Here is a 21886-nt window from a genome sequence, read left to right on the forward strand (position 1 = left end):
ATCAGAAGAGGATATCTAGGTTGGTCCCATTTTTGTTTGGTATATAGCCACCTTATACTGTGTGAGGCTAGCAAATCTAGTGCTGGACTTACTCTGTTGACTTGTCCCCAGTCCCCACTTTCTTTCCTTTTCCAACCAATAGGTCAGGTTTATATTGAGTTTGTATTGCGTTCCATTTATTTCCCTATTAGACCTAGAGACCAGTTGGATAGCCAGTCTCTGCTAGTTTTCGCCCCCATTATTTCCTCCTTCGACCAAGTCCTATATTCAGGTAACAAATCTCCCCCACCCCCACCCCCTTTCTTGCTTGTTTCAACCAAGTAGTACTAGATTCGAGTGCATGAACTAGTTTTACCTCTTAACAGTAAAAAAATAGGTGGTTTTCGAATAGCCGATTGATTCTATCTACGAGGGGGCCTGAGAAATAGTAAAAGATACAAATGAAGCGACGTTAGGAGCTTGGGAAGTAGAGCAAGGACGGTTTCTAAGGAAGTTATACCTGAGGGTCGCCGGGATGTCGCTAGGTGGGCGGCGGGAGGCCGGATCTGCCCACACTACGACAGCGAGGAAGAAGGGGTGGGAGGCCCTCACTCGCCAGCGATGCTTGGGAGAGAACGGCAAGGCACGCTGACCGGGACGCGCCGGTAGTGGGTAAGAGCCGTCGCCGAGGACGACCGCGTGAACGTTGCCCCTTCTCACCTTCCCCGGCGGAGACGATCTGGCTGGATCAGTGACCAGCGGTGAGTAGAGAGAGAGAGAGTGTGTGTGGCCAGCACTGTCGAGTTTAGATCTGGAGAGGACGAGACAGTGTGAATAGAGCAACACTAGCAAGCAAGCACGGAGGCCCCTGCCTATATAGTGGAGTACTAGTTTCTGTTTGTCTACCGGTCGGAGCCGGCTTGACCTCGGCAATGACTATCGAGAAGTCTTCATGCACGTGCCCCAGAGGCGCAGTTGTTGTCATTTTGATTTGAAGCACCAGATTATAACATATAACACAAAAAAATGCCACATGACAAGAAATCATAACCTTACTGCCCAAACGAAGCAAGATGAATCCTGACGAACAAACTAGATGAGGATCAAAGCTAAATTAAAGATAAACTCGTATAAAAGGGGTCCATCGATAGATGTCCTAATTAAATTAGGACATCTATATGTAGATGATAGCCAATCCAGGTGTGTCTGCTAGAGTCTGGTCACATGCATACACGAACTGATCTTCCGTGTCTTGCAGGGATCGTCCAGGTACCAACGTATGTACTCCTACAACACTTCTCTAGTAGTACTATCGCTCGTCTCTCTCTTCTATTAACTCACCCGACTTGCGGGGCCGGGGAGTGTGCCTATGGTCGGTTCTCAATTGCGGTCCCACATGTGTGTGCAAACGCAATATGACGCGCGTTCCATTCAGAGAGCAGCGTGCCAGACCGACCGACCGTCTGGGGTGCGACGCGAACGCGACGGGCGTGCTGTATAATCCATACATGTGTACCGCCGTTTTCTTGAGGCTTTGCTGCATGGTGTAATCCATGGATACAAAATTAGTATATTGTACTATTTAAAAGTTGAGGGCGGGGCTTTTCCCATGAGGTAGGCAGGGCAGTTCCGCCTAGTCGGTTCGACAGAGACGCGAGAAGATGAGGGAGTAGGCTGCTGCAAACGTACGGCTGTGTGATTTGACAGTGAGTTACTGCTAGACAGGTGGGGCCCAGTGATTTGACTTGCCATTATCATTTTAATTGCGGCGCTACGACCGGCATGCGTCTCCCGATTCCTGACCACCTCCATACAGGTGCGTCTCCCGATGCTCCACCATGTAGAGGCTGGCTCTTGCTTGAGAGCCCACTCCTCCACTTTTTCCTTGCCTCTTTCCCCCACATATGCAAAAATGCCATGTAAAGCGGGCTTATAGCCCACTATTGTACTTGATCCTACAGGTGCTAAGCCTATCACATAGGCATAAAGTCTTATGTGGCATGTTAATTAAGAAGAGAGAGACTAGTTTGGTGACCCCGGGAATAAACGATGATAAGCACAAGTACCTAGATGAAGCAAACTTAGCAACAAAAAACTAAGCACCTATGCATTGGGGACTTGACTTGCTAAGCCATTTAATGCCCATAGCACCTCATCTAAGCACCATTCATTGGAAGAGGTCACTCCTTGGCAAATGCAATAAATACTACGAAGAAAGAGATAGAGAGAAGTAAACAAAAAATACTCTTATAGCCAACCTTATAGCTAACCTTGTTGTATCAGTGACTAAGTGATGACTATGTGTGACATGCCAACATCAGATAGCCTAACGCACTGTGTTAAATCTCCAAGGGCGCGACCGCGCGAGCGAGGCGACGGTCGTGGTAGGCGCGACCATGATACGGGCTGCTGGTAGCCCTTGGATCTGCGATCGAACGATCGCATGCTAAGTTGCTGAAAATTTGCAGAATAACCCTCCAGGATAGGATATTCACCCATAGTTCTAGAATCACGCCATGCAACCATTTGATCTCAGATCCAAGGGCTCTCGGAAGACCGTATCATGGGAGAATGGAAAGCTTCGTATTACCTGTAATTTTCCCGACGCTTGACATGACATCGAAAGCCATTTAATTGGGCGCCGAGTAGACATGACATCTAATTGGGCCCCCATAGTACTGTGCATGAATCCATTTATCCACCAAGCAAGCCACTACCCTACCATTCGCACGCGCCCCCCACTCGACATTTTTACAATCGATAAACCGCTCCTAGTCGTCCCGTCCTTTCACATTACGGCAGTTCCACTAATCCTAACCCTCCTCCCAAATCCATGGCGTCCCAAATCTCCACGATCGGTGGTGAGTACAAGGTTAGAACCATCACCGGCGATGAGTTCGACGTCATCTACACCCGTTCTTCCGCAATGGTGAAAGAATGCCTTGCTCGCTTCAAACACATGTTCGAAAACTCAAATGATGAGTGGGTCGCTGGGCTAGATGTTGAGCACACCATAGTCCTGGGAAGCGAGAAGAATAAAAAGGAGGGAGAGAAGAAGAAGCCCGCTGTGATCCAGGTTTGTGTGCATGACTTATGCTTGGTCTACCACATATGCCATACCGACGTTGAGTACGAGGAATTTAAGAAGTTCCTCAAGGGCGGCCGAGTCAAATTCGTTACTGTAGACTTTAGGAACGATAGGAAATCCTGGGTCGGATAGGCCTCGTAGTAGGTGACCCCTTCGACCTCCATAAGGAAGGGCCGGTGCCCTCACTTGATCAGCCTTCAATGCTGACCCTGGCAGGAGCCATGGTTCATCCTTCATACGGTGAACTGAAGAAACCACCACACACGTTTCATCATGCATGGCAGTGGACTGTACTAGATATAGAACACATCCACTATGCTGCAATGGATGTATACCTTTGTTTCAATATCTACAAGGGTTGGGTGAAGAGCAAGAGCCAAGTGTGCGTTTCAAGCAAAGAAGTATCGCCCAAGTGGAAGAGGGACAAGGACGAAGTCGAGGACCTGGACGAGGACTCCGAGTAAGGTGGCAGTGTCGTTGCTCATGGTGGTTCTAATGCAGTGTCTACCGGATTAGTTGCTTAGTTTAATTTCTGGTGTGCTTAGTTTTATTTGAGGGGTGTGTTGTGCTGAGCCCCCAGCAGAACTATGTTATGTTTCTTCTCGTTATATTTCGTACATTTCATCTTTTAGTTGGTATAGTACTACCACTCATTTCTTCACATTATATACGTACAATATATATGGCCAACATCATATAGACAGTAGTTTAGTTGTCAAAGAATTTCAGGGTGCTTAGTTTTGTCAAATAATTCCAGGGTGCTTAGTTTTATTTGAGGGGTGTGTTGTGCTGGACACCATTAACTTATCACTGTGAGAATCGGCTTATTTTTGACATGTAACATGGTCAACGGGTTTGACGTGAAAGTAACAATGTCTAATGGCATTTCTGAGCAAACATCTAACTTAACGATGGCATTTTTTAGATGTCTAATTGCATTTTTGAGCAGGCATCTCACGTATCGATGGCATTTTTTGAGTAGTTGTAAATTATAATGGCAAAATTGAGTAGTGATACACAACTAGTGGCATAAGTAATAAGAACCCAAGAATTAAATAGGTATGCTAATTTCTTTATTTCTTTATACCTTTGTGTGTGAAACAATATACGCTACCTCCCCCAGATTTTCTTTATAGAAGCAACAAAGAACTATATGAGTGCCCTGTTAAATTTTGGAATTATTCCGGGTCCGTTTGGCCTTTTTTATTCATTAATTGAGTTTCTGGTCATTTAATGTGCATAATTCAAATTTGAACTACAAGCACATGCTCCTGTGCACCAAAGTTGATTGAAAAATCACATGTGTGTCCTCGGGTGAATTTCTAGGTCCCATGCAAGAAATGGGAATGAAATTCAAACATCTGGGCATTGTGGTTCGACTGAGAACATTGAGAAGCTTGGTTTTAAAATTCATGTAAATCCAAAACACGCCTGAAAATCATGAAACTTGGCATGGTGTCATGTCATGGTACTACCATGTTGTGGTAAAAAATTTGCGGAATAGGAACAAATTTTGGTATAAGTTTCTTGCAAACCGAAGCTTCTCTCAAGAAGGCTCGTGGTTCTGAGAGGGAACGTGTCGCCTTTGTGTGCATAATTCAAATGTTAAATACAAGTACTGTCGGATCTGGGGTTCCGGTAGACCCTCGAGGTTCGAACACTGGGGTGCACGCGAAGGATTTCTCCCCATCGGTCCACGCCCTAGCTCTCTAAGATCTCACAGACGAACACGACGAACTCTCAACACAGAAAGACACAAGATTTATACTGGTTTGGGCCACCGTTGTGGTGTAATACCCTACTCCAGTGTGGTGGTGGATTGCCTCTTGGGCTATTGATGAATAGTACAAGGGGAAGAACAGCCTTCGGAGGTCGAGGTGTTCTTCTGTTTGGTGAGCTTGTGTGTTTGAGGATCGGAATCAGCTGCCGACTTGTGATGGTGTCGATCCGATGCCCTTCATGGTGGTGGATAGTTCTACTTATATAGGCCCTGGTCCTCTCCCCAAATATTGAGCGGGAAGGGAGCCAACAACGGCCAATTCGAAAGGGGACAGCTAGTACAAGCTATCCTGACAAAAGGTGGTCTTCGCCTGCAAAAGGCTCTGGTGATGACGCCGTCTCGGGCTCCATGGTGACCCCCGTCTTGCCGGCCTTCTGGTCCTGGTCTCGTTGCACCAATATGGAAACCTTTGCTTGATGCCTCAGTACTCCGTGTCTGCGCTTGCCCCCTTAGCACCAAAGAGGAAACAAGGATGCGGCGCGAGCTGGCGCCCGCCTGGTACTCGCCTGGCCTCGATCGTCATGGCTCACGTCACGAGGGGCCTCGCGAGGTTTGCCTTGCCTTGATCTCTCCGCCCCTCATGAGCCTGCCCGGCGAGGCCGTTCTTGAGGAGGTCTTGCATCGTCCGCCCCGGGAGCCCCTCGCGAGGGTCTTGAATGTCTTGTCGATGAAGATGGGCCGTACGAACCTGCCAGCCCAGCCACGCCGTGGGCTGCAGCCAGGCAAGTCTGGGGACCCTCATTCCCAGAACGTCGACAGTAGCCCCCGGGCCCAAGGAGCGCTCGGCCTTGGCTTCGAGGCGAAGCCAAAGGGTCAAGTGCGTAGCACTGCGGGCCCCAAAAGCCTACAGCCTCGGTTGACGCATGGCGGTTGATTGGACGCGGGCGTCTCCGCTTCCCCACGCTACCTTTGAACCCACCTGGCTATGTGGCCCTCGCAACCTACACAATTATTCCACCATTGCGCACGCCTTGCTCCCTCAGTCCTTCTGCTTCCTCAAGACTCTGCTCCTCCTCTCCAATCTGACCTGCACTCCACCTGCTTCGCTGCCATGGTGCTGAAACAAGCAGACAAGGGGAAGAAGCCTCTGTCCCCGTCTGGTTTGCCTCCAGCCACCGAGCCTCCAGTCAGCCGATCCTTGGTGCTCAAGGACGAGGCCATGGACAAGGTGTGCCCCATGCTCGCCACCAGTTTCAGCGAGTGGGGGGAGACGGTGGCTTGGCCTGCATCTTGCACTCGTATTGCTCAGGCAGTCACCGAGGTCCCAATCTTCATTGATGTCCTCTGGGCAGGCCCGATCCCCCCTTCTCTGCCTTGTTCAACGCGGTGCTCGAACATTACCAGATCCATGTGCTGCATCTCGACCCCCCAATCCGTGACTCTCCTCGGTGTCTTCGCCTTCGTGTGTGAAGCCATGGTTGGCATTTCTCCCTCCGTGGCCCTGCTCCGCCACTTCTTCTCGCCGCATCTGACTGATCCCCGACAGAGCTCGGGGTGTGTGAGCTTCCAGGACGTGGCCGCGACGGCTGGCGCGGGGATCGACTTTGAGTTTCCTCCATCCACGCGCGAGTTTCGGACACGGTGGGTATTCGTTGATGCCGGTGTGCTCAGCCCTCTGCTCCAGGCCCCGTCAGCGCCCGCCGTTCCCCACTCTGGCTGGGGCCACGAGAGGCTCGCGAGCCCCCGTCTTGCCCCTCTCTGGTTCAGGCTAAGGATGTTGAAGGACCACGGTGTAACCGTGCCGATGGTGGTGAAGGAATTCATCAAGCGTCGGGTTGCTCTGCTTCAACGCCATTCTCGCCCGATGTGGACCTTACTTAACAGTCAGGACCACATGAGGCTCCAGGAGTCCGGGCTCCCCCTTGGGGCGTGGCAAATAGTGCTCAAGGTCCTAACATGTGTCTCTTTGCCGGACGACTTGCCTGGGAGGAACTTTCTGCTGTACCGATGCAGGAACAAAGCCGAATTCGCTGCTGGCATGCCTTCCTTCGACGAGTGAGGGCTGCATCCGGATAACCTGGTGGGGTCCCGTGAGAACCCTGCCAGCGTGGTTCCCCTCTTGGTTGTTGTTGCTGAGCTCGTCCCGAATGTGGTCGCAGGGGGACGAGTGCCACCAGGGGCTGACGGCTCAAGCGCTGATGTGCAGACGCCGCCTGGGGCTCGTGAGGCGTCGTCCTTAGTGAGGGAGTCCTAGATTAGGGGGGTATCCGGACAGCCGGATTATATCCTTTGGCCGGACTATTGGACTATGAAGATACAAGATTGAAGACTTCGTCTCGTGTCTGGATGGGACTCTACTTGGTGTGGAAGGCAAGCTAGGCAATACGGATGTGTATATCTCCTCCTTTGTAACCGACCTTGTGTAACCCTAACCCCCTCTGGTGTCTATATAAACCAGAGAGTTTTAGTCCGTAGGATAACATACAATCATACCATATGCTAGCTTCTAGGGTTTAGCCTCTCCGATCTCGTGGTAGATCAACTCTTGTAATACTCATATCATCAAGAATAAATCAAGCAGGACGTAGGGTTTTACCTCCATCAAGAGGGCCCGAACCTGGGTAAAACATCGTGTTCCCTGCCTCCTGTTACCATCCGCCTTAGACGCACAGTTCGGGACCCCTACCCGAGATCCGCTGGTTTTGACATCGACATTGGTGCTTTCATTGAGAGTTCCTCTATGGCGTCGCCGTAAGGAAGGATGCCTCGTCTCGTTGTTAAAAGCAACATCACCGCCGGGGAGCTCTGGTTGTCGGCCAAACTCTCTGGCTAGGTAGTTTCGTCATGACTGCCTGTTCGGCCGCTGCACCGACGATGACTTCTCGGGTCATCAAAAACAGCCTCCACGTCGGCTCGGAAGTCACCGAGCATATGGATCCAATGGAGCTCTCTTCCCTAAACGAACTCTTGGATCGCATCGCCGCCTTGGGAGTCGCTACGAACTATGATCGGAATGGGCTTAAACCCGATCGAAGGGAGATTAACTCTCCATCGGTCACCCATCATGTTGCGGTGGTGGAGGAACAATGCAGCAACTCTTCCTCTATTTTGAGGACTAACTATGTCCGGATTCCTGAGCTCTCCGAGCCGGATACCCGCTTATGGGAGGACATTACCCAAGCCCTGAACCTAGAATCAGGCAGTGGGCCAAATTTATCGGGTAACACTCCGGAACCCGAACTTCCATGATTGGAAACTCCTCGGCCCCAGGGTCTCAGATTGGGTAGGGATTCGGACTCAAATCCACCCACCCACCCAGACATAAACGATCTTTCCCACATCAGGCAAGAGCCCCATGAAACAATACATCATTATTGGGCCAGATTCCTCCTTGTGATGAAAAAGGTTAAGGACTATCGCGCGGAAGATGCAGTCTCACTTTTCTGCAATAATTGCACGGACAAGGGAATACTTAACGCCTTAAGTCGTCGTGACATATCACGCTTCACTGACTTGGTGTCAACAGTACGAAAGTACTGTGCGATGGAAAGCGCCTGGAAAACCGAAACGAAATTTTGGGATAATCTGGCTCCGAATATACACCCAGTCCGAAGTAAAAGGGTGCACTATCATAAGACGCCCGAGCTAGTTGCAAAGAAACAAAAACCCTCTACAGGGCATGGAACCGTACTGGAGGGATGGCTTAACGGACCCTGCAAAATTCACAGTACAACGAATACAATACCAACACACAGCCTTAGAGCATGTTGGATACTCCGGCAGGTGGGCAAAAGTGGTGAGGATCTTCTTATCCCAAATGCCACAGAGCACCATCCCGTGGATAATAAAACAGTGTTAGTAGTCTTTGAGACCTTTGCGTCACATAATGGGCGCAAGCGAACACTGCGCAGCATGGCCGAAATCTGCCACGTAGCAGCAATAAACCCATGGAGTGACACGGTTATTACGTTCAATGCCCGTGACGAACCTAAATTCCGAACAGCCCGAGCACCAACTGCACTGGTCCTCAGTCCAATTGTGGACGGCTTTCGAATCACCAAAGTACTCATGGACGCCCGCAGCGGATTGAACCTCATCTATGAGGAAACTCTTCAAAAAAATGGAAATAGACTGGAACCGCATTAAGCAAAGTAGCACAACCTTCAGGGGAATCATACCCAATCGGGAGGCACGATGCGCTAGGAAAATCACACTAGATGTGGTATTCGGTACACCAGAGAATTATAGGTCCGAAGAAATTACATTTCAAGTGGCCCCATTCAGCAGTGGATACCACGCCCTTTTAGGACGTGAGGCGTTCACGATCTTCCAAGCCGTACCCCATTACGGGTACATGAAGCTCAAAATGCCCGGGCCCAACGGAATCATCACCCTCGCTAGTGATCCGGAGACAGCACTCCGAGCCAAAAACAAAACAGCCGCACCGGCCCTCGAGGCATTATCTGAAGCCCTCTCGGCCGAGGAGCTAACCACACTATGCTCCACAGTGGACAGGGACGACGTGATACTCGATAAGAGATCCAAGTCCACCTCTTTTAAACCAGCGGATGAAATAGTCAAATTCCAAGTCCACCCAACGGACCCTACAAAAATAGCCTCCATCGGGGCACAGTTAAAACCCGTCATGGACGCTACACTACGAGAATTCTTGCGCGAGAATTGGGACATATTCACCTGGCACCCCTCAGACATGCCAGGAATCCCACGCAGGCTGGCCGAGCATAACCTCAATATCATAAAGGGATTCAAGCCGGTCAAGCAAGCTCTTCGGCGTTTCTCTGAACCTAAGAGACATGCCATGGGAGAGGAACTAGCCAAGTTATTGGAGGCCTGATTCATCAGAGAGATCAAACACCCGGACTGGCTAGCAAACCTGGTGATGGTACCAAAGAAGGATAAATCCTGGTGCCTTTGTGTCGATTTCAAGGACCTCAATAAAGCTTGCCCAAAGGATCCCTTCCCCCTCCCCCGCATCGACCAAATTATCGATGCTACCGCAGGACACGAGTCATTGTGTTTCCTCGACGCATACTCCGGTTACCACCAAATCAAGATGGCGGAGTCCGACCAAGCCGCAATGGCATTCATCACACCATATGGTCCCTTCTGTGTCAACACAATGTCTTTTGGGCTCAAAGACGCCAACGCAACATATCAGCACATGATTCAGACATGTCTGGAGAAACAAATCAGCAAAACAGTAGAGGCATACGTAGACGATGTGGTCGTCAAAACCAAGCACGTCGACTCTTTGATAGACGACTTGAGGCTGACATTCGACAACCTCCGAACATACGACATTAAGCTCAATCCGGAAAAATGTGTTTTCGGCCTACCAGCCGGAAAACTCCTGGGTTTCATTGTCTCCAGTAGAGGTATTGAAGCTAACCCGGCCAAAATCCGAGCTTTGTCACAGTTGGCTACCCCAACAGACCTCAAACAAATCTGAAACTTAACAGGATGTGTGGCGGCTCTAAGCCGCTTTATCTCCAGCTTAGGAGAAAAGGCTTTACCCCTTTATCGCCTTCCTCCGGTGCACCGAACACTTTGAGTGGACGGACGCTGCCACAGCCGGATTGGAAGAAATAAAGGCCATTTTGGCAACCAACCCAATCCTGGCCGCGCCAAACGTCGGCGAACCAATGCTGTTGTACATTGCGGCAACCCATCAAGTTATAAGCGCAGTGCTCGTCGTCGAACGAGAAGCTGATGGACATAAATTCCCTCTTCAAAAGCTGGTATATTATGTATCCACTGTCCTCACTCCATGCAAATCACGGTACCCACATTATCAAAAGATAGCCTACGCCGTATTCAAGGCATCCCGGAAGCTGTGACACTACTTTCAAGAGTGTTCGATTACAGTAGCCTCGGAAGTGCCACTTAATGATATTATAAATAATCACGACGCTATGGGCCGGATTGCCAAATGGGCTATTGAGCTCCTCCCGTTCAACATAACATACAAACCTCGATGAGCCATTAAGTCGCAAGTGTTGGCCGACTTTGTCGCCGAATGTACGGAGGCCGAACTCCCTAAAGAGTACGACGCATACTCCAACTGGATCATGCACTTCAACGGTTCTAAAATGCTAGCTGGTCTAGGGGCTGGCATCGTCCTGACGTCCCCAACCGGAGATACCGTTCAGTACGTACTACAAATATTGTACATTGACTCCAACAACGCAGCCGAATACGAAGCCCTGTTGCATGGTCTTCGGATGGCAGTCTCCATGGGCATTCAACGCCTGGAGGTGCGTGGGGATTCAAACCTTGCAATATCCCAAATAAATGGAGACTTTGACGCCAAGGATCCGAAAATGGCGGCCTACCGAAACGTCGTCCTAAAAATGTCAGCTCGGTTCGAGGGGCTCGAATTTCACCATGTGGCTCGGGAAAACAATCAGGCGGCAGATATCCTCGCCCGCATCGGTGCAAAACGCGATGCGGTCCCCCCAACATCTTTCTGGAAAGGCTGTTCAAGCCATCCGTAGTATGGGAAGGGGACACCGGTAACCATAGTCCGGACCCGGCCAAAATGCCCGATACCGAATACTCTGACACAATCGGAGGCCCCACCACCGAAATCACACCTTCAGCCCACGTAATAATGGCCATTATAGCCCCGTGGATAGAACCATTCCTGGCCTACCTAACTAGGCAGGAACTTCCGGAGGACCAAAATGAGGCACGCTGCATAGTGCGGCGATCTATGGCCTACAGGGTCCACGAGGGAGAATTGTATAAAAAAGCACTACCGGAGTCCTTCAAAGATGCATCTCCGAATAGGAAGGGTGAAACCTTTTAGCAGAAATCCACGCCGGACTCGGCAGTCACCATGCCGCAGCCCAGGCTCTTGTAAGCAAGGCCTTCCGTACAGGATTCTATTGGCCAACGGCCCGGGCAGATGCACAGGACTTGGTCCAACGTTGCGCCGATTGCCAGCTCTTTGCAAATCAAAGCCACATGCCACCCACCGCCCTTCAAACAATCCCCATTACGTGGCCCTTCGCGGTCTGGGGCTTGACATGGTTGGACCCCTTAAAGGGGGAACCCACAAGAAAAAATACTTACTGGTCATGGTGGATAAATTCACCAAATGGATAGAGGCCAAGCCTGTTAAAACAGCCAAATCCGGACCAGTGATAGACTTCATATCTGGCGTCGTACACCATTATGGCGTCCCCACAGCATCATCACTGACAATGGCACAAACTTCACAGCCGATGAGGTAAAACTCCAGTGCATCAAAATGGGCATCAAGCTCGATTATGCTTCAGTCTATCACCCACAAACCAACGGTCAAGTCGAGCGAGCAAACGGTCTTATAATGAGCGGCATTAAACCCAGATTAGTGCGTTCCTTAACGGAGTCTAACATGCACTGGGTAGAGGAGCTCGACTCCGTACTCTGGGGGCTATGAACCATGCCGAATCGTAGTACCGGATACACACTCTTCTTTATGGTGTACGACGCAGAGGCAGTCTTGCCCTATGACATAATTCATGACTCACCTCGAGTGTGCATGTACGAAGAAAGAGAAGCCGAGCTTTATCGACAGGATAGTCTGGACACCCTAGAGGAGGAGTGCGACGTAGCCAAAGCCCGTTCCGCATTTTATCAGCAACAGGCTCGCAGATACCAAAGCAGAGAAGTACGGGCCAAAACTTATAACATTGGCGAACTAGTTCTACGCCAGCCGGATAATAAAAAGAACAAGCTCGAGCCCAAATGGGAAGGTCCCTTCATTATTAACCAAGTTCTGACCGGTGGAGCGTACCGACTGCGGGATGCATTGACTAGTCGACTCGAGCCGAACCCATGGAACGTGGCCAGGCTCCAAAGATTCTACGCCTAGCGTCGGACCCTATGTTCGTCCCCTCCCTTTGTCCATTTTTTGCATGTACATTATCTGTCTTGTTTTCCTTTCTTCCGTTCTGTTATTATTTCTCTACGCCTTTAAGGGCCAACTTGTGCCTCGCTTGCACATTATAGATGCGCTAGCCGCTCTCATAATACCTGGGGGCTTCTTTAACAGAAGCTTAATTATTTATCTGGGCCTGAGGCCCCGAACATGTGTCATGCTTCTGCATGTACCTTTTTTCGCCATTATATGCATCGATATGACTTAACTTTTGGCCAAGCTAGGTTGCCTGGCTCTTGTATTTATGCCCTACGTTCCCGTTAATTCGGCTAGGGCATAAGGGGAGCACCTCTGCGATTGTTACCGTCGGGTCAGCCGGACGTGTACCTCAGACTGGGTGAAGCCGAAAGCTAGCGTTCTTAAGGGAATATTCGGTCGGTGAACAAAAGATGATTTTTATTTATTGTCCATATCTGCCCCCAGATGCTTTTCCTGCGTTTCCTATCGCAGTCCGGACATGCACTTTAGGGCATGCTTACCCAGGGAAAGGAACCCTTAACGGAACTATTTTCCCTGGAAGTTTTTTCTTACTACCCATGTAATATAACACAACTAGTTGGGCACTTGTCTGTTCAAGCACTTATGACCCCTACGCCTGGTCTCCATGCATGCCATGGTTCTTATATAACTGCGCGGGTATTCGGATACACTCCGGACTATTGGGTCCCGAGGTTGAAGCGAAAAGGTCCGTCAAGACAAATGATCTACAGTCCGGCTAGAAGGCATTATACATATCACTTTCATTATATAGTCATGCAGACTGACTAAATTCCTCTTCTATACCATCCAACAGGCAGTCTAGCTTACAATCCTGTTGGGAATACTTTGCGGCTAATTCTACTTGCCCATAAACTAAGCTAACAGGGATCTCTTTTCCGTCGGGCCCCACAGGTCTGACCTCAGCCATGTGATTTGGGTCTGCCTTGGTATACCGCGTCTTCACCATGGCCCAGGCTTCTCTGGCACCCTGTGGGCAGGCTGATATCTTCCATAATCGGAAGCGCCGCCGTGCTCCCTTGAGCTTCTTCGTAAGCTCTGCAACGCCCTCTGGCAGGGAGATGGATGGGCAGAAGGCCTGGGCAACACCCTGCATCACCTGCCGAACTTGTTCGTGCAGATGTGACAGCTCGGATAGAAGATCACCCGCAGACCCGGGCATTTCCTCCACGGGATGACCCATCAGCATACCTACAGACATAACGCTGTTAGTCGGCTTCTTAGCCTAACTCCTTGAAAAGGATTCATTCAAGCACTTACTGAAAATGCCGCGCCAAAGCTACTTATTCTCCTTCTCGGAGTCTGCAAGCTGGCCCCGAACGTCTTTTAGTTCCATGCTCAGCTTAATATTGGCGTCTTGGAGATTCTTTTTCTCCCGCCTAACCTCAGTCAGCACGCGTTTGCCAGCCTCTAGCTGTCTCATAACATGCTGGTACTCCGGATTTTCTCCGGATTCATCTGCAACATCTGTTGTTAGATCTGCAGCCATGTTGCACACTATATGGTAACCATCATTCTTTAAAGTAAATGTTACCAGCAGGTGACTTTTTTGGTTCCTGCAATGCGGCCACAGCAGCCCGCAGTTGGGTCTTGCATTCCTCTAGCTCCTGTGACAGCCTATTATTCTTCTCTGTAAGAACCTGCACACTAAAGATGATCCTTAAATCAGTTCTGCTAACTGTTTCAAGTCTCAGGGGCTACTGATACATATAAATCATCAGATTTACTTACCCGTACATCCTTTACATACTGATCCGTGGCTCTGGCTAGACCATCTTGAGCAGCTCGGAGGTACGCCTCTCCAGAATTGAAGGCATCAAATGCCTCTGGTGAGAAACAAGCATCACGGAGTACGGCCTGGCGGCGCCTATGATTCATGGCACTTTCCACCTCTGAGTTTGTAGTGGATAATCTATCTGCATCCTCTGTAGGGGGATTATCCGGCGCCCGCCCCATATCGGCTTCCGCCTCTATGTCCGGTCCTGGCGCCCGGCTGGTGGAAGCGTGATTAGTAACATTGCCGGACATATTCCGGCGAGCGTTTTTTCTGTTAAAGAAACACGGACATCATTATATTTCGAGGAAGACGACAACCGCGGAGCGGGGTTTGTTAGACCTTTGCGCCAGCGTCTCTGTCCTGACCGCCTTCCTTTTTGGCCTACCCGGCCTCGGTGCCTCCTGTTGGCGCGTTGCCGCGGGTTCGGTAGGGCGTCCCGAATGCCTTCCCTGTAAAAATGCCAGGTGTATATGGTGGGTGAAGTGTCTAAAAGGGGATCCTAGTTTTGGAGTTGGGATTTTTGGTTTTTCTTATGTGCGATGCAGGGAGCAGTCCGGGATAGTCGGCCGTAATGGCCACCATGGCATCGTCGCAGCTTAACTGATAGAATTGCCGGTCTATCAGCTCCACGAATATAACCGAATCTTCTTCAAGTCTGGAGTCGAGGGCCCGGTCAGGGTCCTCTGGTTGTGGAGAAGGGCTGCTGACCTCCTTTATGGCTTTTCGCAGTTCCTGCCGCAAAGTGGCAAGGTGAATACTTACGACAAATAATGCAGGGAAAATGGGAGCAGGGAGATATAACTTACCCAGCTTGGAGGATTGTACATGGAGAATCCATCCCGTGGCTTGATGCGGGTGAACTCTTCCTCACCCTTGAACAATTCGGACAGAATTTTCGCTAAAGCAGCAGCATTGTCCGGACCCTTACGCCCGCAGCGGGTGGCGTCATCCGCCCCGTTATAACACCACAAGGGGTGCCCACGATATTTAAGTGGTTGCACTCCCCGCATTATGCAAATCGACATAACTTCGATTACTATCAATCCTGATCGAGCCAGTGCTTTAATTTGGTTCATCAGATAGAGGACTTCTCCATTGTCTTCCACCTAGGGGCTCCATGGGCGCCAACTTCGGTGTTTCTTCAGAGGAGCATTGTTGAACTCAGGAAGACCCTGCCGAACAGGGTCCGAAAGGGGAACGTCCTCCATATAAAACCATTCTGAAGGCCAGTCTTCGGGTGACTTCCTCGGAGTACCGGACAGGTATCCGGTATCGGCGATGCGCCATATTTCGGCTCCGCCCACTTGATAAAGTGACCCCCTCTGTGTGCGAAGGACGAGACAAAATAGCCTTTTCCACAGCTCGAAGTGAGCCTCACAGCCCAGGAACAACTCACAGAGAGCCACATAGCCGGCGATATGTAGGTTGGAGGCGGGGGTGAAATTGTGTAATTGGAAGTCGTAGAACTCCAGGAGCCCGCGGAGGAACGGATGAATTGGAAATCCGAGTCCCCTTAATAGATAGGGAACAAGGCAGACCCGTTCCCCCATAGAGGGACAGGGAAAGCTCTCTGCTTGCTCCCCGCCATTATAGGTGGCAAGCCCGGCTCGAACGGGCACCATGTACGCCGGAGGGAGAAATCCCTTAGTATGCAGTTCGACTAAACGACTGTGTGGGACTGAACACCTCTCCCAATCATCGGGCTTAGGGCTTCGGGGGCGGGAGGAGGAGCTGTGGAGGTCGGCCATGCTGGAATGGATCTTTCAGGAATGCGCTCTGATGGACTCTCGCGGGGGGAGGATGGTATGGATCGGATCTAAGGATCCCCATCCCTTTAATAGATGATTTATATATCTGGCTAGGGGGGCAAATGTAAAAACGCCCTGGTGCCTCGTATTCGTTCGACGTGTGGGAGAAAGCCCTTATTGGGCACAGAAGCCAAGAGGTCCAAACATTTATGGGACCGAACACTGCTTTACAAACGTTCGAAATATGTAGAAGAACCCGCCTTGCAATGCCGCACAATACTGCGTGCCGGACTCATCGTCATTGAAGCCTGGTTCGGGGGCTACTGAGGGAGTCCTAGATTAGGGGGGTATCCGGACAGCCGGATTATATCCTTTGGCTGGACTGTTGGACTATGAAGATACAAGATTGAAGACTTCATCTCATGTCCGGATGGGACTCTACTTGGCGTGGAAGGCAAGCTAGGCAATACGGATGTGTATATCTCCTCCTTTGTAACCGACCTTGTGTAACCCTAGCCCCCTCTGGTGTCTATATAAACCGGAGGGTTTTAGTCCGTAGGACAACATACAATCATACCATAGGCTAGCTTCTAGGGTTTAGCCTCTCCGATCTTGAGGTAGATCAGCTCTTGTAATACTCATGTCATCAAGAATAAACCAAGCAGGACGTAGGGTTTTACCTCCATCAAGAGGGCCCGAACCTGGGTAAAACATCGTGTTCCCTGCCTCCTTTTACCATCCGCCTTAGACGCACAGTTCGGGACCCCCTACCCGAGATCCGCCGGTTTTGACACCGACACTCAGGATCCCGTGATCCTGGGCCACCAGTAGCTGAGGCGATGCAGCACGCGGCTCCCGAGGCCAAAACTCCGGAGGCCTCGGGAGGTCGTGGCGAGACGGCGCCCGGCTGTTCTGCGCAGCCAGGCACCCCTGAAGCTGTCCTCTTGAGCACTTCCCCGACTACTCCCTGCACTGGCCGCCACGTTCAATGCTTCGGCCGGCTTTATGTGGACTCCGAGGAGCTCTGCAAGAGGAGAGGATCTCCAAGCGGTAGCGGTACCTTCGAGCTGTTGAAGCGATGAAAGTACATTGCCGTTGACGAGTAAGTATCTTATCTTGGTGATCTTCTGTGTGCCGCCTTTCTTCCCTGACGATTGTACCCTCGGGACCCCTTCTGCCGAGGCCGTGAAGCCTCCTGAGAAGCAGCTCCCTCTCGTCCCGTCGCACCCGCCAAGCTCTAGCGCTGCAGGCTCGGGCGCCGCACATGGCGTGGGGTCAGTTAGGGGAGTTGGTCCGTCATCAAGGCGCCCCGAGCTTGGGCCTTCGTCGTCCTTTCTTCGCGGCCTTGGTCGGAGCGCAACAGGCATGCCTAGGGCTCCTCCTCTGGTCGTAGTCAGTAGCTGATTGTCCCCGTTCCTGGGGTCTTCTTCATGCAGCGGGACCTGCTTGGTTTGGGCCCCTCGCGAGGGCCGGTCGGCGCCAGGGGCCATGCCAGCCCCCAGCCCCCTGCCGAGAGGAGGCGCTCCATGCCGGGCGTCACATGTAGCCCCTGTAGCAGAGGGCGAGATGGGTCGTGTGCTTGAGTTCGAGTGCAGGCAGAGCGTCATTCGCCACAAGCTCTTCCAGGAGGCGATGGGCACGATTGAACGACTTGGCGAAGAACTTGAGGGTGTCGATGCATGCCTGCAGGGCGAGGGTCTTCGGTTGGCGGAGGAGAGGGACAAGCTGAAGGTGGCTGAGGGAGTCCTGGATTAGGGGGTGTCCGGATGGCCGGACTATACCTTCAGCCGGACTCCTGGACTACGAAGATACAAGATTGAAGACTTCGTCCCGTGTCCGGAAGGGACTTTTCTTGGCGTGGAAGGCAAGCTTGGCGATACGGATATGCAGATCTCCTACCATTGTAACCAACTTTGTGTAACCCTAACCCTCTCCAGTGTCTATATAAACCGAAGGGTTTTAGTCCGTAGGACAACATACACAACAACAATCATACCATAGGCTAGCTTCTAGGGTTTAGCCTCTCCGATCTCGTGGTAGATCTACTCTTGTACTACCCATATCATCAATATTAATCAAGCAGGACGTAGGGTTTTACCTCCATCGAGAGGGCCCGAACCTGGGTAAAACTTCGTGTCCCTTGCCTCCTATTACCATCCGGCCTAGACGCACAGTTCGGGACCCCCTACCCGAGATCCGCCGGTTTTGACACCGACATTGGTGCTTTCATTGAGAGTTCCTCTGTGTCGTCGCCGTCAGGCTTGATGGCTCCTACGATCATCAATGGAGAGGCAGTCCAGGGTGAGACCTTCCTCCCCGGATAGATCTTCGTCTTCGGCGGCTTCTCACTGCGGGCCAATTCACTTGGCCATCTGGAGCAGATCGAAAGCTACGCCCCTGGCTGTCAGGTCAGATTTGGAAGTTTAAACTACACGACTGACATCCGCGGGGACTTGATCTTCGACAGATTCGAGCCACTGCTGAGCACGCCGCACTGTCACGACGAGCATGATCTAGCTCTGCCGCCAAACAGTGCCCTGGAGGCCGCACCCGCATCGACTTTGACCCTTAATTCGGAGCCAACTGCGCCGATCGAGGATGGGCGTTTGGACGCCGCCTCGGGGGCTGCGATCCCAACGGCGATCAAGCCGAACACCATCCCCGCACTCTGCGAGACTCGTGACTCCAAGGAGTCGGACTCCTCTCCGGACTGCGAACCCTCCGCGCCCCTGCCGATCGAATGCGATTGGGCACCGACTATGGAGTTTACTGCCGCGGACATCTTTCAGCACTCGCCTTTCGGCGATATTCTGAAGTCATTGAAGTCTCTCTCTTTATCAGGAGAGCCCTGGCCAGACTATAGTCAGCAAGGTTGGGATTCGGACGATGAAGAAATTCAAAGCCCACCCACCACCCACTTTGTAGCCACTGTCGACGACTTAACCGACATGCTCGACTTCGACTCCGAAGACATCGACGGTATGGACGCCGATGAAGGAGACGATGAAGAACCAGCGCCTATCAGGCCCTGGAAAGCCACCTCGTCATATGCCATATACATGGTGGACACCCCAAAAGAAGGAGATGGCGATGGAACAGCGGAGGATGACCCCTCCAAGAAACATCCTAAGCACCAGCGTCAGCGGCGCCGCTCAAAATCCCGCCAAATCAAATACGGTGATTCCACCATGGGAGATAATAATACTCTGGAAAGTGCCAAAGAAAACCCCCTCCAGCAAGATTTAGCACAGGAGGATGGAGAAACCAGCCCTCATGAGAGAGCGGTAGACAGAGAGGTCGAGGACGATAATTATATGCCTCCCTCCGAAGACGAGGCAAGCCTCGACGACGACGAATTCATCGTGCCAGAGGATCCCGTCGAGCAAGAGCGTTTTCAACGCAGGCTTATGGCCACGGCAAGAAGCCTCAAGAAAAAACAGCAACAGCTAAGAGCTGATCAAGATCTGCTAGTCGACAGATGGACTGAAGTCCTTGCAGCCGAAGAGCATAAACTCGAACGCCCCTCTAAGAGCTACCCAAAGCAGGTTGCTACCCCGATTAGAGGTGGAAGCACTTGATGCGGCCGACCGGCCACCTCGTGGCCGCGACAGAGAGGCCTCTCGGCCCTCCACTCAAGCCGCACCCCGTACCAAGGCACGGGAATATGCGCCGGACTTATGAGATATGTTGGAGGACAAGGCAAGGCAAACAAGATCGATCTACGGATCGCGTGGGCGCCCCACGGCTCGAGACGGTAACCGTCACGCTGGCCACAAATTCAGCAGGGCCGAACACAGTAGACAAAGCTCATTGGAGCTACGTCGTGATATAGCCCAGTACAGAGGCACCGCACACCCACTATGCTTCAAAGACGAAATAATGGATCATCAAATCCCTGAGGGTTTCAAACCCGTAAATATCGAATCATATGATGGCACAATAGATCCTGCGGTATGGATCGAGGATTATCTCCTTCATATCCACATGGCCCGCAGCGATGATTTCCACGCCATCAAATACCTCCCACTCAAGCTTAAAGGACTAGCTCGGCATTGGCTTAACAGCTTGCCAACAGGATCAATCAGTTGTTGGGAGGACCTGGAAGCCGCATTCCTCGACAATTTCCAGGGCACTTATGTGCGACCCCTAGACGTCGATGACCTAAGTCACGTAATTCAGCAGCCAGAGGAATCGGCCAGGCAATTCTGGACACGGTTCCTAACAAAGAAAAATCAAATAGTCGACTGTCCGGACGCTGAGGCCCTAGCAGCCTTCAAGCACAATATCCGTGACGAGTGGCTTGCCCGGCACCTTGGACAAGAAAAGCCGAAGTCCATGGCTGCACTCACGACACTCATGACCCGCTTTTGCGCGGGAGAAGACAGCTGGCTTGCTCATAGCAACAATATGACCAAGAACCCTGGTAATTCGTATACCAAGGACTGTAGTGGCAGGTCGCGTCGCAACAAGCAGAAGCGCTGCATTAACGGCGACAATGCTGAGGATACGACAACTAATGCCGGATTCAGAGGCTCTAAATCCCTATCAGCGGAAAAAGCCATTCAAAAGGAATCCTAGGGGCCCGTCCAGTTTGGACCGAATACTCGACCGCTTATGCCAGATACATGGCACTTCAAGCAGGCAGGCAAGTTAAACGCCGAAAATGAAGACAAGCGGCTGCATAGCGATGACGACGAGGAGCCCCGGCCGCCGAACAACAGTGGACAGAAGGGTTTTCCCCCACAAGTGCGGACGGTGAACATGATATACGCAACCCACGTCCCCAAAAGGGAGCGGAAGCGCGCGTTAAGGGACGTATACACAGTAGAGACAGTCGGCCCAAAGTTCAACCCATGGTCCTCCTTCCCAATCACCTTTGATTGAAGGGACCATCCCACTAGCATCCGTCATGGCGGATTCGCCGCATTGGTTCTAGACCCAATTATCGACAGATTTCATCTCACTAGTGTCCTTATGGACGGCAGTAGCCTGAACCTGCTTTACCAGGATATAGTGCGGAAAATGGGCATAGATCCCTCGAGGATTAAGCCCACCAAAACGACCATTAAAGGCGTAATACCAGGTGTAGAGGCCAACTGTATAGGCTCACTCACACTTGAAGTGGTCTTCGGATCTCCGGATAATTTCCGAAGCGAGGAGTTAATCTTCGACATAGTCCCATTCCGCAGTGGCTATCACGCACTGCTCGGGCGAACCGCATTTGCCTAGTTCAATGCGATACCTACGCATACCTTAAGCTCAAGATGCCAGGCCCTCGAGGAGTAATTACGGTCAATGGAAACACCGAACGCTCCCTCCGAACGGAGGAGCACACAGCGGCCCTTGTAGCGGAAGTACAAAGCAGCCTCTCCAGGCAGTTCTCCAGTCCGGCCATTAAACGACCGGACACCGTCAAGCGCGCCCGGAGTAACCTACAACAAGACCGCCTGGCACGATCCGAGCAGGCGTAGCAATGCGGCCCCAACCCCAGCCCTCGCAAAAATGCAACACCAGTAATTCACGTACATAACTACGCTCTAGAAATACCATGGGTACAGGGGAAGGGGCACCATCATGGCACGCCCGAAACACGGCATAAACCGCACCAGGGGCTGCCGATTTTTTAATTTTC

This window comes from Triticum urartu, chromosome 3, assembly GCF_003073215.2.
Source record: "Triticum urartu cultivar G1812 chromosome 3, Tu2.1, whole genome shotgun sequence".
Taxonomy (NCBI): domain Eukaryota; kingdom Viridiplantae; phylum Streptophyta; class Magnoliopsida; order Poales; family Poaceae; genus Triticum; species Triticum urartu.